Source organism: Oncorhynchus kisutch, unplaced genomic scaffold (genome assembly GCF_002021735.2).
Source record: "Oncorhynchus kisutch isolate 150728-3 unplaced genomic scaffold, Okis_V2 scaffold901, whole genome shotgun sequence".
In the NCBI taxonomy this organism is placed as follows: Eukaryota; Metazoa; Chordata; class Actinopteri; order Salmoniformes; family Salmonidae; genus Oncorhynchus; species Oncorhynchus kisutch.
Genome location: NW_022262846.1, coordinates 32720 through 45459, shown reverse-complemented (window position 1 = coordinate 45459; position 12740 = coordinate 32720). Strand labels below are relative to the sequence as shown.

At 44.3% G+C, this 12740-nt stretch overlaps 7 non-coding genes across 7 annotated transcripts; all 7 read left to right on the top strand.

The window, feature by feature from the left end:
* Window positions 1-257: 257 nt before the first annotated feature.
* trnai-uau (transfer RNA isoleucine (anticodon UAU)) lies at window positions 258-351 on the top strand. The gene is made up of 2 exons: window positions 258-295; window positions 316-351. It is a non-coding gene; the product is annotated as a tRNA-Ile (tRNA).
* Window positions 352-1753: 1402 nt separating this feature from the next.
* trnai-uau (transfer RNA isoleucine (anticodon UAU)) lies at window positions 1754-1847 on the top strand. Its single transcript has 2 exons — window positions 1754-1791; window positions 1812-1847. It is a non-coding gene; the product is annotated as a tRNA-Ile (tRNA).
* A 654-nt stretch (window positions 1848-2501) lies between these two features.
* trnai-uau (transfer RNA isoleucine (anticodon UAU)) lies at window positions 2502-2595 on the top strand. Its single transcript has 2 exons — window positions 2502-2539; window positions 2560-2595. It is a non-coding gene; the product is annotated as a tRNA-Ile (tRNA).
* A 654-nt stretch (window positions 2596-3249) lies between these two features.
* Window positions 3250-3343, top strand: trnai-uau (transfer RNA isoleucine (anticodon UAU)). Its single transcript has 2 exons — window positions 3250-3287; window positions 3308-3343. It is a non-coding gene; the product is annotated as a tRNA-Ile (tRNA).
* A 654-nt stretch (window positions 3344-3997) lies between these two features.
* trnai-uau (transfer RNA isoleucine (anticodon UAU)) lies at window positions 3998-4091 on the top strand. The gene is made up of 2 exons: window positions 3998-4035; window positions 4056-4091. It is a non-coding gene; the product is annotated as a tRNA-Ile (tRNA).
* Window positions 4092-6046: 1955 nt separating this feature from the next.
* Window positions 6047-6140, top strand: trnai-uau (transfer RNA isoleucine (anticodon UAU)). Its single transcript has 2 exons — window positions 6047-6084; window positions 6105-6140. It is a non-coding gene; the product is annotated as a tRNA-Ile (tRNA).
* Window positions 6141-12126: 5986 nt separating this feature from the next.
* Window positions 12127-12220, top strand: trnai-uau (transfer RNA isoleucine (anticodon UAU)). The gene is made up of 2 exons: window positions 12127-12164; window positions 12185-12220. It is a non-coding gene; the product is annotated as a tRNA-Ile (tRNA).
* Window positions 12221-12740: the final 520 nt, after the last annotated feature.

The following is a 12740-nucleotide window of genomic DNA, read 5'->3' as shown; positions in this document are numbered from 1 at the left end:
TCACCAGCTATGCCTGACACGTCAGCAATGCAGGGTGGCAAGCCTGCTCGAAAGTCCAAGCAGATGGCTGTTTGCGAAGTGAGTTGGTGCTTCGCCTCAGAAAATAATCACCCCATTTGTGGTTCGAACCCACAAATACGAGATTAAGAGTCTCATGCTCTACCGTCTGAGTTAGCCAGGTAGGTCAATTGTCGAACTGACTCGGACCGAGTATTCTACATCTATGTTTGTGCAAAATATGGTAAACAGGTGATCAGGCTCCTGTGGCGCAATCGGTTAGCGCGTGGTACTTATACAGCAGTATACAGCGAAGCAATGCCGAGGTTGTAAGTTCGAGCCTCACCAGGAGCATGTAATTTTCTTTAACCCTTTGCCTGTCTATTTATGCTCTACCGACTGAGCTTGCCAGGTACCTCAACAGTAGTGTTGACTTGGTCCGAATATCGTTCAGCTCCATTTCTGCAAAATATGAAGATCAGTGAAAGTGTTGTTGATGGATCCTGTGGTGCAATCTGTTAGCATGTTGTACTTATATAGCAGTATACAGAAATTAGATGACAAAGTTATGAGTTCAACTCCCACCAGGAGCAAGTATTCTTCTAGAAGCCTATCCCTGTCTAATTCTTGTCCAGAAAATTAGCATTTATTCAATCCATTTAGGAGGACGTTTCATAGATAATAGGTATGTCATTGAGATGACAGGTCAGAGTGCAGGCAGAGATAGAATACAAAATCATCGTCTTCTCTATCACCAGCTATGCCTGACACGGCTGCAATGCAGGGTGGCAAGACTGCTCGAAAGTCCAAGCGGATGGCTGTTTGCGAAGTGAGTTGGTGCTTCGGCTCAGAAAATAATCACCCCATTTGTGGTTCGAACCCACAAATATGAGATTAAGAGTCTCATGCTATATCGTCTGAGTTAGCCAGGTAGGTCAATTGTCTAACTAACTCGGACCGAGTATTGTAAATCTATGTTTTTGCAAGATATGGTAAACAGGTGATCAGGCTCCTGTGGCGCAATTGGTGAGTGCGTGGTACTTATACAGCAGTATGCAGCGAAGAAATCCCGAGGTTGTGAGTTCGACCCTCACCAGGAGCATGTACTTTTCTTGAACCCTTTGCCTGTCTATTTATGCTCTACCGACTGAGCTTGCCAGGTACCTCAACAGTAGTGTTGACTTGGTCCGAATATCGTTCAGCTCCATTTCTGCAAAATATGAAGATCAGTGAAAGTGTTGTTGATGGATCCTGTGGTGCAATCTGTTAGCATGTTGTACTTATACAGCAGTATACAGAAATTAGATGACAAGGTTATGAGTTCAACTCCCACCAGGAGCAAGTATTCTTCTAGAAGCCTATCCCTGTCTATTTCTCGTCCAGAAAATTAGCATTTATTCATTTAATTTAGGAGGACGTTTCATAGATAATAGGTATGTCATTGAGATGACAGGTCAGAGTGCAGGCAGAGATAGAATACAAAATCATTGTCTTCTCTATCACCAGCTATGCCTGACACGTCAGCAATGCAGGGTGGCAAGCCTGCTCGAAAGTCCAAGCGGATGGCTGTTTGCTAAGTGAGTTGGTGCTTCGCCTCAGAAAATAATCACCCCATTTGTGTTTCGAACCCACAAATACGAGATTAAGAGTCTCATGCTCTACCGTCTAAGTTAGCCAGGTAGTTCAATTGTCGAACTGACTCGGACCGAGTATTGTACATCTATGTTTTTGCAAGATATGGTAAACAGGTGATCAGGCTCCTGTGGCGCAATCGGTTAGCGCGTGGTACTTATACGGCAGTATGCAGCTAAGCAATTCCGAGGTTGTGAGTTCGACCCTCACCAGGAGCATGTACTTTTCTTGAACCCTTTGCCTGTCTATTTATGCTCCACCGACTGAGCTAGCCAGGTACCTCAACAGTAGTATTGACTTGGTCCGAATATCGTTCAGCTCCATTTCTGCAAAATATGAAGATCAGTGAAAGTGTTGTTGATGGATCCTGTGGTGCAATCTGTTAGCATGTTGTACTTATACAGCAGTATACAGAAATTATATGACAAGGTTAAGAGTTCAACTCCCACCAGGAGCAAGTATTCTTCTAGAAGCCTATCCCTGTCTATTTCTTGTCCAGAAAATTAGCATTTATTCAATTAATTTAGGAGGACGTTTCATAGATAATAGGTATGTCATTGAGATGACAGGTCAGAGTGCAGGCAGAGATAGAATACAAAATCATCGTCTTCTCTATCACCAGCTATGCCTGACACGTCAGCAATGCAGGGTGGCAAGCCTGCTCGAAAGTCCAAGCGGATGGCTGTTTGCTAAGTGAGTTGGTGCTTCGCCTCAGAAAATAATCACCCCATTTGTGTTTCGAACCCACAAATACGAGATTAAGAGTCTCATGCTCTACCGTCTAAGTTAGCCAGGTAGGTCAATTGTCGAACTGACTCGGACCGAGTATTGTACATCTATGTTTTTGCAAGATATGGTAAACAGGTGATCAGGCTCCTGTGGCGCAATCGGTTAGCGCGTGGTACTTATACAGCAGTATGCAGCGAAGCAAAGCCGAGGTTGTGAGTTCGAGCCTCACCAGGAGCATGCCATTTTCTTGAACCCTTTGCCTGTCTATTTATGCTCTCCCGACTGAGCTTGCCAGGTACCTCAACAGTAGTATTGACTTGTTCCGAATATTGTTCAGCTCCATTTCTGCAAAATATGAAGATCAGTGAAAGTGTTGTTGATGGATCCTGTGGTGCAATCTGTTAGCATGTTGTAATTATATAGCAGTATACAGAAATTAGATGACAAGGTTATGAGTTCAACTCCCACCAGGAGCAAGTCTTCTTCTAGAAGCCTATCCCTGTCTATTTCTTGTCCAGAAAATTAGCATTTATTCAATCCATTTAGGAGGACGTTTCATAGATAATAGCTATGTCATTGAGATGACAGGTCAGAGTCCAGGCAGAGATAGAATACAAAATCATCGTCTTCTCTATCACCAGCTATGCCTGACACGTCAGCAAAGCAGGGTGGCAACCTTGCTCGAAAGTCCAAGCAGATGGCTGTTTGCGAAGTGAGTTGGTGCTTCGCCTCAGAAAATAATCACCCCATTTGTGGTTCGAACCCACAAATACGAGATTAAGAGTCTCATGCTCTACCGTCTGAGTTAGCCAGGTAGGTTAATTGTCGAACTGACTCGGACCGAGTATTCTACATCTATGTTTGTGCAAAATATGGTAAACAGGTGATCGGGCTCCTGTGGCGCAATCGGTTAGCGCGTGGTACTTATACAGCAGTATACAGCGAAGCAATGCCGAGGTTGTAAGTTCGAGCCTCACCAGGAGCATGTAATTTTCTTTAACCCTTTGCCTGTCTATTTATGCTCTACCGACTGAGCTTGCCAGGTACCTCAACAGTAGTGTTGACTTGGTCCGAATATCGTTCAGCTCCATTTCTGCAAAATATGAAGATCAGTGAAAGTGTTGTTGATGGATCCTGTGGTGCAATCTGTTAGCATGTTGTACTTATATAGCAGTATACAGAAATTAGATGACAAAGTTATGAGTTCAACTCCCACCAGGAGCAAGTCTTCTTCTAGAAGCCAATCCCTGTCTATTTCTTGTCCAGAAAATTTGCATTTATTCAATCCATTTAGGAGGACGTTTCATAGATAATAGGTATGTCATTGAGATGACAGGTCAGAGTGCAGGCAGAGATAGAATACAAAATCATCGTCTTCTCTATCACCAGCTATGCCTGACACGTCAGCAATGCAGGGTGGCAAGCCTGCTCGAAAGTCCAAGCAGATGGCTGTTTGCGAAGTGAGTTGGTGCTTCGCCTCAGAAAATAATCACCCCATTTGTGGTTCAAACCCACAAATACGAGATTAAGAGTCTCATGCTCTACCGTCTGAGTTAGCCAGTTAGGTCAATTGTCAAACTGACTCGGACCGAGTATTGTACATCTATGTTTTTGCAAGATATGGTAAAAAGGTGATCAGGCTCCTGTGGCGCAATCGGTTAGCGCGTGGTACTTATACAGCAGTATGCAGCGAAGCAATGCCGAGGTTGTGAGTTCGAGCCTCACCAGGAGCATGTAATTTTCTTGAACCCTTTCCCTTCTATTTATGCTCTACCGACTGAGCTTGCCAGGTACCTCAACAGTAGTGTTGACTTGGTCCGAATATCGTTCAGCTCCATTTCTGCAAAATATGAAGATCAGTGAAAGTGTTGTTGATGGATCCTGTGGTGCAATCTGTTAGCATGTTGTACTTATATAGCAGTATACAGAAATTAGATGACAAGGTTATGAGTTCAACTCCCACCAGGAGCAAGTCTTCTTCTAGAAGCCTATCCCTGTCTATTTCTTGTCCAGAAAATTAGCATTTATTCAATCCATTTAGGAGGACGTTTCATAGATAATAGGTATGTCATTGAGATGACAGGTCAGAGTGCAGGCAGAGATAGAATACAAAATCATCGTCTTCTCTATCACCAGCTATGCCTGACACGTCAGCAATGCAGGGTGGCAAGCCTGCTCGAAAGTCCAAGCAGATGGCTGTTTGCGAAGTGAGTTGGTGCTTCGGCTCAGAAAATAATCACCCCATTTGTGGTTCGAACCCACAAATACGAGATTAAGAGTCTCATGCTCTACCATCTGAGTTAGCCAGGTAGGTCAATTGTCGAACTGACTCGGACCGAGTATTCTACATCTATGTTTGTGCAAAATATGGTGAACAGGTGATCAGGCTCCTGTGTCGCAATCGGTTAGCGCGTGGTACTTATACAGCAGTATACAGCGAAGCAATGCCGAGGTTGTAAGTTCGAGCCTCACCAGGAGCATGTAATTTTCTTTAACCCTTTGCCTGTCTATTTATGCTCTACCGACTGAGCTTGCCAGGTACCTCAACAGTAGTGTTGACTTGGTCCGAATATCGTTCAGCTCCATTTCTGCAAAATATGAAGATCAGTGAAAGTGTTGTTGATGGATGCTGTGGTGCAATCTGTTAGCATGTTGTACTTATATAGCAGTATACAGAAATTAGATGACAAGGTTATGAGTTCAACTCCCACCAGGAGCAAGTCTTCTTCTAGAAGCCTATCCCTGTCTATTTCTTGTCCAGAAAATTAGCATTTATTCAATCCATTTAGGAGGACGTTTCATAGATAATAGGTATGTCATTGAGATGACAGGTCAGAGTGCAGGCAGAGATAGAATACAAAATCATCGTCTTCTCTATCACCAGCTATGCCTGACAAGTCAGCAATGCAGGGTGGCAAGCCTGCTCGAAAGTCCAAGCAGATGGCTGTTTGCGAAGTGAGTTGGTGCTTCGGCTCAGAAAATAATCACCCCATTTGTGGTTCGAACCCACAAATACGAGATTAAGAGTCTCATGCTCTACTGTCTGAGTTAGCCAGGTAGGTCAATTGCCGAACTGACTCGGACCGAGTATTCTACATCTATGTTTGTGCAAAATATGGTAAACAGGTGATCAGGCTCCTGTGGCGCAATCGGTTAGCGCGTGGTACTTATACAGCAGTATACAGCGAAGCAATGCCGAGGTTGTAAGTTCGAGCCTCACCTTGAGCATGTAATTTTCTTTAACCCTTTGCCTGTCTATTTATGCTCTACCGACTGAGCTTGCCAGGTACCTCAACAGTAGTGTTGACTTGGTCCGAATATCGTTCAGCTCCATTTCTGCAAAATATGAATATCAGTGAAAGTGTTGTTGATTGATGCTGTGGTGCAATCTGTTAGCATGTTGTACTTATACAGCAGTATACAGAAATTAGATGACAAGGTTATGAGTTCAACTCCCACCAGGAGCAAGTATTCTTCTAGAAGCCTATCCCTGTCTATTTCTTGTCCAAGTGAGTTGGTGCTTCGCCTCAGAAAATAATCACCCCATTTGTGGTTCGAACCCACAAATACGAGATTAAGAGTCTCATGCTCTACCGTCTGAGTTAGCCAGGTAGTTCAATTGTCAAACTGACTCGGACCGAGTATTGTACATCTATGTTTTTGCAAGATATGGTAAACAGGTGATCAGGCTCCTGTGGCGCAATCGGTTAGCGCGTGGTATTTATACAGCAGTATGCAGCGAAGCAATGCCGAGGTTGTGAGTTCGAGCCTCACCAGGAGCATGTACTTTTCTTGAACCCTTTACCTGTCTATTTATGCTCCACCGACTGAGCTAGCCAGGTACCTCAACAGTAGTATTGACTTGGTCCGAATATCGTTCAGCTCCATTTCTGCAAAATATGAAGATCAGTGAAAGTGTTGTTGATGGATCCTGTGGTGCAATCTGTTAGCATGTTGTACTTATACAGCAGTATACAGAAATTATATGACAAGGTTAAGAGTTCAACTCCCACCAGGAGCAAGTATTCTTCTAGAAGCCTATCCCTGTCTATTTCTTGTCCAGAAAATTAGCATTTATTCAATTCATTTAGGAGGACGTTTCATAGATAATAGGTATGTCATTGAGATGACAGGTCAGAGTGCAGGCAGAGATAGAATACAAAATCATCGTCTTCTCTATCACCAGCTATGCCTGACATGTCAGCAATGCAGGGTGGCAAGCCTGCTCGAAAGTCCAAGCGGATGGCTGTTTTTATTTATTTATTTATTTTTATTTTACCTTTATTTAACCAGGTAGGCAAGTTGAGAACAAGTTCTCATTTACAATTGCGACCTGGCCAAGATAAAGCAAAGCAGTTCGACAGATAAAACGACACAGAGTTACACATGGAGTAAAAACAAACATACAGTCAATAATGCAGTATAAACAAGTCTATATACAATGTGAGCAAATGAGGTGAGAAGGGAGGTAAAGGCAAAAAAAGGCCATGATGGCAAAGTAAATACAATATAGCAAGTAAAATACTGGAATGGTAGTTTTGCAATGGAAGAATGTGCAAAGTAGAAATAAAAAAATAATGGGGTGCAAAGGAGCAAAATAAATAAATAAATAAAAATTAAATACAGTTGGGAAAGAGGTAGTTGTTTGGGCTAAATTTTAGGTGGGCTATGTACAGGTGCAGTAATCTGTGAGCTGCTCTGACAGTTGGTGCTTAAAGCTAGTGAGGGAGATAAGTGTTTCCAGTTTCAGAGATTTTTGTAGTTCGTTCCAGTCATTGGCAGCAGAGAACTGGAAGGAGAGGCGGCCAAAGAAAGAATTGGTCTTGGGGGTGACTAGAGAGATATACCTGCTGGAGCGTGTGCTACAGGTGGGAGATGCTATGGTGACCAGCGAGCTGAGATAAGGGGGGACTTTACCTAGCAGGGTCTTGTAGATGACATGGAGCCAGTGGGTTTGGCGACGAGTATGAAGCGAGGGCCAGCCAACGAGAGCGTACAGGTCGCAATGGTGGGTAGTATATGGGGCTTTGGTGATAAAACGGATTGCACTGTGATAGACTGCATCCAATTTGTTGAGTAGGGTATTGGAGGCTATTTTGTAAATGACATCGCCAAAGTCGAGGATTGGTAGGATGGTCAGTTTTACAAGGGTATGTTTGGCAGCATGAGTGAAGGATGCTTTGTTGCGAAATAGGAAGCCAATTCTAGATTTAACTTTGGATTGGAGATGTTTGATATGGGTCTGGAAGGAGAGTTTACAGTCTAACCAGACACCTAAGTATTTGTAGTTGTCCACGTATTCTAAGTCAGAGCCGTCCAGAGTAGTGATGTTGGACAGGCGGGTAGGTGCAGGTAGCGATCGGTTGAAGAGCATGCATTTAGTTTTACTTGTATTTAAGAGCAATTGGAGGCCACGGAAGGAGAGTTGTATGGCATTGAAGCTTGCCTGGAGGGTTGTTAACACAGTGTCCAAAGAAGGGCCGGAAGTATACAGAATGGTGTCGTCTGCGTAGAGGTGGATCAGGGACTCACCAGCAGCAAGAGCGACCTCATTGATGTATACAGAGAAGAGAGTCGGTCCAAGAATTGAACCCTGTGGCACCCCCATAGAGACTGCCAGAGGTCCGGACAGCAGACCCTCCGACTTGACACACTGAACTCTATCAGAGAAGTAGTTGGTGAACCAGGCGAGGCAATCATTTGAGAAACCAAGGCTGTCGAGTCTGCCGATGAGGATATGGTGATTGACAGAGTCGAAAGCCTTGGCCAGATCAATGAATACGGCTGCACAGTAATGTTTCTTATCGATGGCGGTTAAGATATCGTTTAGGACCTTGAGCGTGGCTGAGGTGCACCCATGACCAGCTCTGAAACCAGATTGCATAGCAGAGAAGGTATGGTGAGATTCGAAATGGTCGGTAATCTGTTTGTTGACTTGGCTTTCGAAGACCTTAGAAAGGCACGGTAGGATAGATATAGGTCTGTAGCAGTTTGGGTCAAGAGTGTCCCCCCCTTTGAAGAGGGGGATGACCGCAGCTGCTTTCCAATCTTTGGGAATCTCAGACGACACGAAAGAGAGGTTGAACAGGCTAGTAATAGGGGTGGCAACAATTTCGGCAGATAATTTTAGAAAGAAAGGGTCCAGATTGTCTAGCCCGGCTGATTTGTAGGGGTCCAGATTTTGCAGCTCTTTCAGAACATCAGCTGAATGGATTTGGGAGAAGGAGAAATGGGGAAGGCTTGGGCGAGTTGCTGTTGGGGGTGCAGTGCTGTTGTCCGGGGTAGGAGTAGCCAGGTGGAAAGCATGGCCAGCCGTAGAAAAATGCTTATTGAAATTCTCAATTATGGTGGATTTATCAGTGGTGACAGTGTTTCCTATCTTCAGTGCAGTGGGCAGCTGGGAGGAGGTGTTCTTATTCTCCATGGACTTTACAGTGTCCCAGAACTTTTTTGAGTTAGTGTTGCAGGAAGCAAATTTCTGCTTGAAAAAGCTAGCCTTGGCTTTTCTAACTGCCTGTGTATAATGATTTCTAGCTTCCCTGAACAGCTGCATATCACGGGGGCTGTTCGATGCTAATGCAGAACGCCATAGGATGTTTTTGTGTTGGTTAAGGGCAGTCAGGTCTGGGGAGAACCAAGGGCTATATCTGTTCCTGGTTCTAAATTTCTTGAATGGGGCATGTTTATTTAAGATGGTTAGGAAGGCATTTAAAAAAAATATCCAGGCATCCTCTACTGACGGGATGAGATCAATATCCTTCCAGGATACCCCGGCCAGGTCGATTAGAAAGGCCTGCTCGCAGAAGTGTTTCAGGGAGCGTTTTACAGTGATGAGTGGAGGTCGTTTGACCGCTGACCCATTACGGATGCAGGCAATGAGGCAGTGATCGCTGAGATCTTGGTTGAAGACAGCAGAGGTGTATTTAGAGGGGAAGTTGGTTAGGATGATATCTATGAGGGTGCCCGTGTTTAAGGTTTTGGGGAGGTACCTGGTAGGTTCATTGATTATTTGTGTGAGATTGAGGGCATCAAGTTTAGATTGTAGGATGGCTGGGGTGTTAAGCATGTTCCAGTTTAGGTCGCCTAGCAGCACGAACTCTGAAGATAGATGGGGGGCAATCAGTTCACATATGGTGTCCAGAGCACAGCTGGGGGCAGAGGGTGGTCTATAGCAGGCGGCAACGGTGAGAGACTTGTTTTTAGAGAGGTGGATTTTTAAAAGTAGAAGTTCAAATTGTTTGGGTACAGACCTGGATAGTAGGACAGAACTCTGCAGGCTATCTTTGCAGTAGATTGCAACACCGCCCCCTTTGGCAGTTCTATCTTGTCTGAAAATGTTGTAGTTTGGAATTAAAACTTCAGAATTTTTGGTGGTCTTCCTAAGCCAGGATTCAGACACAGCTAGAACATCCGGGTTGGCAGAGTGTGCTAAAGCAGTGAATAGAACAAACTTAGGGAGGAGGCTTCTAATGTTAACATGCATGAAACCAAGGCTATTACGGTTACAGAAGTCGTCAAAAGAGAGCGCCTGGGGAATAGGAGTGGAGCTAGGCACTGCAGGGCCTGGATTCACCTCTACATCGCCAGAGGAACATAGGAGGAGTAGAATAAGGGTACGGCTAAAAGCTATGAGAATTGGTCGTCTAGAACGTCTGGAACATAGAGTAAAAGGAGGTTTCTGGGGGCGATAAAATAGCATCAAGGTATAATGTACAGACAAATGTATGGCAGGATGTGAATACAGTGGAGGTAAACCTAGGTATTGAGTGATGAAGAGAGAGATATTGTCTCTAGAAACATCGTTGAAACCAGGAGATGTCATTGCATGTGTGGGTGGTGGAACTAATAGGTTGGATAAGGTATAGTGAGCAGGACTAGAGGCTCTACAGTGAAATAAGCCAATAAACACTAACCAGAACAGAAATGGACAAGACATATTGACATTAAGGATAGGCATGCTTAGTCGAGTGATCAAAAGGGTCCGGTGAGTGGAGAGGTTGGTTGGTGATTTAGACAGCTAGCCAGGGCATCGGTAGCAAGCTAGCATAGGATGGAGGTCTGTTAGCCACCCCTTACGTTCCGTCTGTTTGCGAAGTGAGTTGGTGCTTCGCCTCAGAAAATAATCACCCCATTTGTGGTTCGAACCCACAAATACGAGATTAAGAGTCTCATGCTCTACCGTCTGAATTAGCCAGGTAGGTCAATTGTCGAACTGACTCGGACCGAGTATTCTACATCTATGTTTGTGCAAAATATGGTAAACAGGTGATCAGGCTGCTGTGGCGCAATCGGTTAGCGCGTGGTACTTATACAGCAGTATACAGCGAAGCAATGCTGAGGTTTTGAGTTCGAGCCTCACCAGGAGCATGTAATTTTCTTTAACCCTTTGCCTGTCTATTTATGCTCTACCGACTTACTTGCCAGGTACCTCAACAGTAGTGTTGACTTGGTCCTAATATCGTTCAGCTCCATTTCTGCAAAATATGAAGATCAGTGAAAGTGTTGTTGATTGATGCTGTGGTGCAATCTGTTAGCATGTTGTACTTATATAGCAGTATACAGAAATTAGATGACAAGCTTATGAGTTCAACTCCCACCAGGAGCAAGTATTCTTCTAGAAGCCTATCCCTGTCTAATTCTTGTCCAGAAAATTTGCATTTATTAAATCCATTTAGGAGGACGTTTCATAGATAATAGGTATGTCATTGAGATGACAGGTCAGAGTGCAGGCAGAGATAGAATACAAAATCATCGTCTTCTCTATCACCAGCTATGCCTGACACGCCAGCAATGCAGGGTGGCAAGACTGCTCGAAAGTACAAGCGGATGGCTGTTTGCGAAGTGAGTTGGTGCTTCGGCTCAGAAAAGAATCACCCCATTTGTGGTTCGAACCCACAAATACGAGATTAAGAGTCTCATGCTCTACCGTCTGAGTTAGCCAGGTAGGTCAATTGTCGAACTGACTCGGACCGAGTATTCTACATCTATGTTTGTGCAAAATATGGTAAACAGGTGGTCAGGCTCCTGTGGCGTATTCGGTTAGCGCGTGGTACTAATACAGCAGTATGCAGCGAAGCAATGCCGAGGTTGTGAGTTCGACCCTCACCAGGAGCATGTAATTTTCTTGAACCCTTTGACTGTCTATTTATGCTCCACCGACTGAGCTAGCCAGGTACCTCAACAGTAGTATTGACTTGGTCCGAATATCGTTCAGCTCCATTTCTGCAAAATATGAAGATCAGTGAAAGTGTTGTTGATGGATCCTGTGGTGCAATCTGTTAGCATGTTGTACTTATACAGCAGTATACAGAAATTATATGAAAAGGTTAAGAGTTCAACTCCCACCAGGAGCAAGTATTCTTCTAGAAGCCTATCCCTGTCTATTTCTTGTCCAGAAAATTAGCATTTATTCAATTCATTTAGGAGGACGTTTCATAGATAATAGGTATGTCATTGAGATGACAGGTCAGAGTGCAGGCAGAGATAGAATACAAAATCATCGTCTTCTCTATCACCAGCTATGCCTGACACGCCAGCAATGCAGGGTGGCAAGCCTGCTCGAAAGTCCAAGCAGATGGCTGTTTGCGAAGTGAGTTGGTGCTTCGCCTCAGAAAATAATCACCCCATTTGTGGTTCGAACCCACAAATACGAGATTAAGAGTCTCATGCTCTACCGTCTGAGTTAGCCAGGTAGGTCAATTGTCGAACTGACTCGGACCGAGTATTGTACATCTATGTTTTTGCAAGATATGGTAAACAGGTGATCAGGCTCCTGTGGCGCAATCGGTTAGCGCGTGGTACTTATAAAGCAGTATGCAGCGAAGCAATGCCGAGGTTGTGAGTTCGAGCCTCACCAGGAGCATGTCATTTTCTTGAACCCTTTTCCTGTCTATTTATGCTCTACCGACTGAGCTTGCCAGGTACCTCAACAGTAGTGTTGACTTGGTCCGAATATCGTTCAGCTCCATTTCTGCAAAATATGAAGATCAGTGAAAGTGTTGTTGATTGATGCTGTGGTGCAATCTGTTAGCATGTTGTACTTATATAGCAGTATACAGAAATTAGATGACAAGGTTATGAGTTCAACTCCCACCAGGAGCAAGTATTCTTCTAGAAGCCTATCCCTGTCTAATTCTTGTCCAGAAAATTTGCATTTATTCAATCCATTTAGGAGGACGTTTCATAGGTAATAGGTATGTCATTGAGATGACAGGTCAGAGTGCAGGCAGAGATAGAATACAAAATCATCGTCTTCTCTATCACCAGCTATGCCTGACACTGCTGCAATGCAGGGTGGCAAGACTGCTCGGAAGTACAAGCGGATGGCTGTTTGCGAAGTGAGTTGGTGCTTCGGCTCAGAAAATAATCACCCCGTTTGTGGT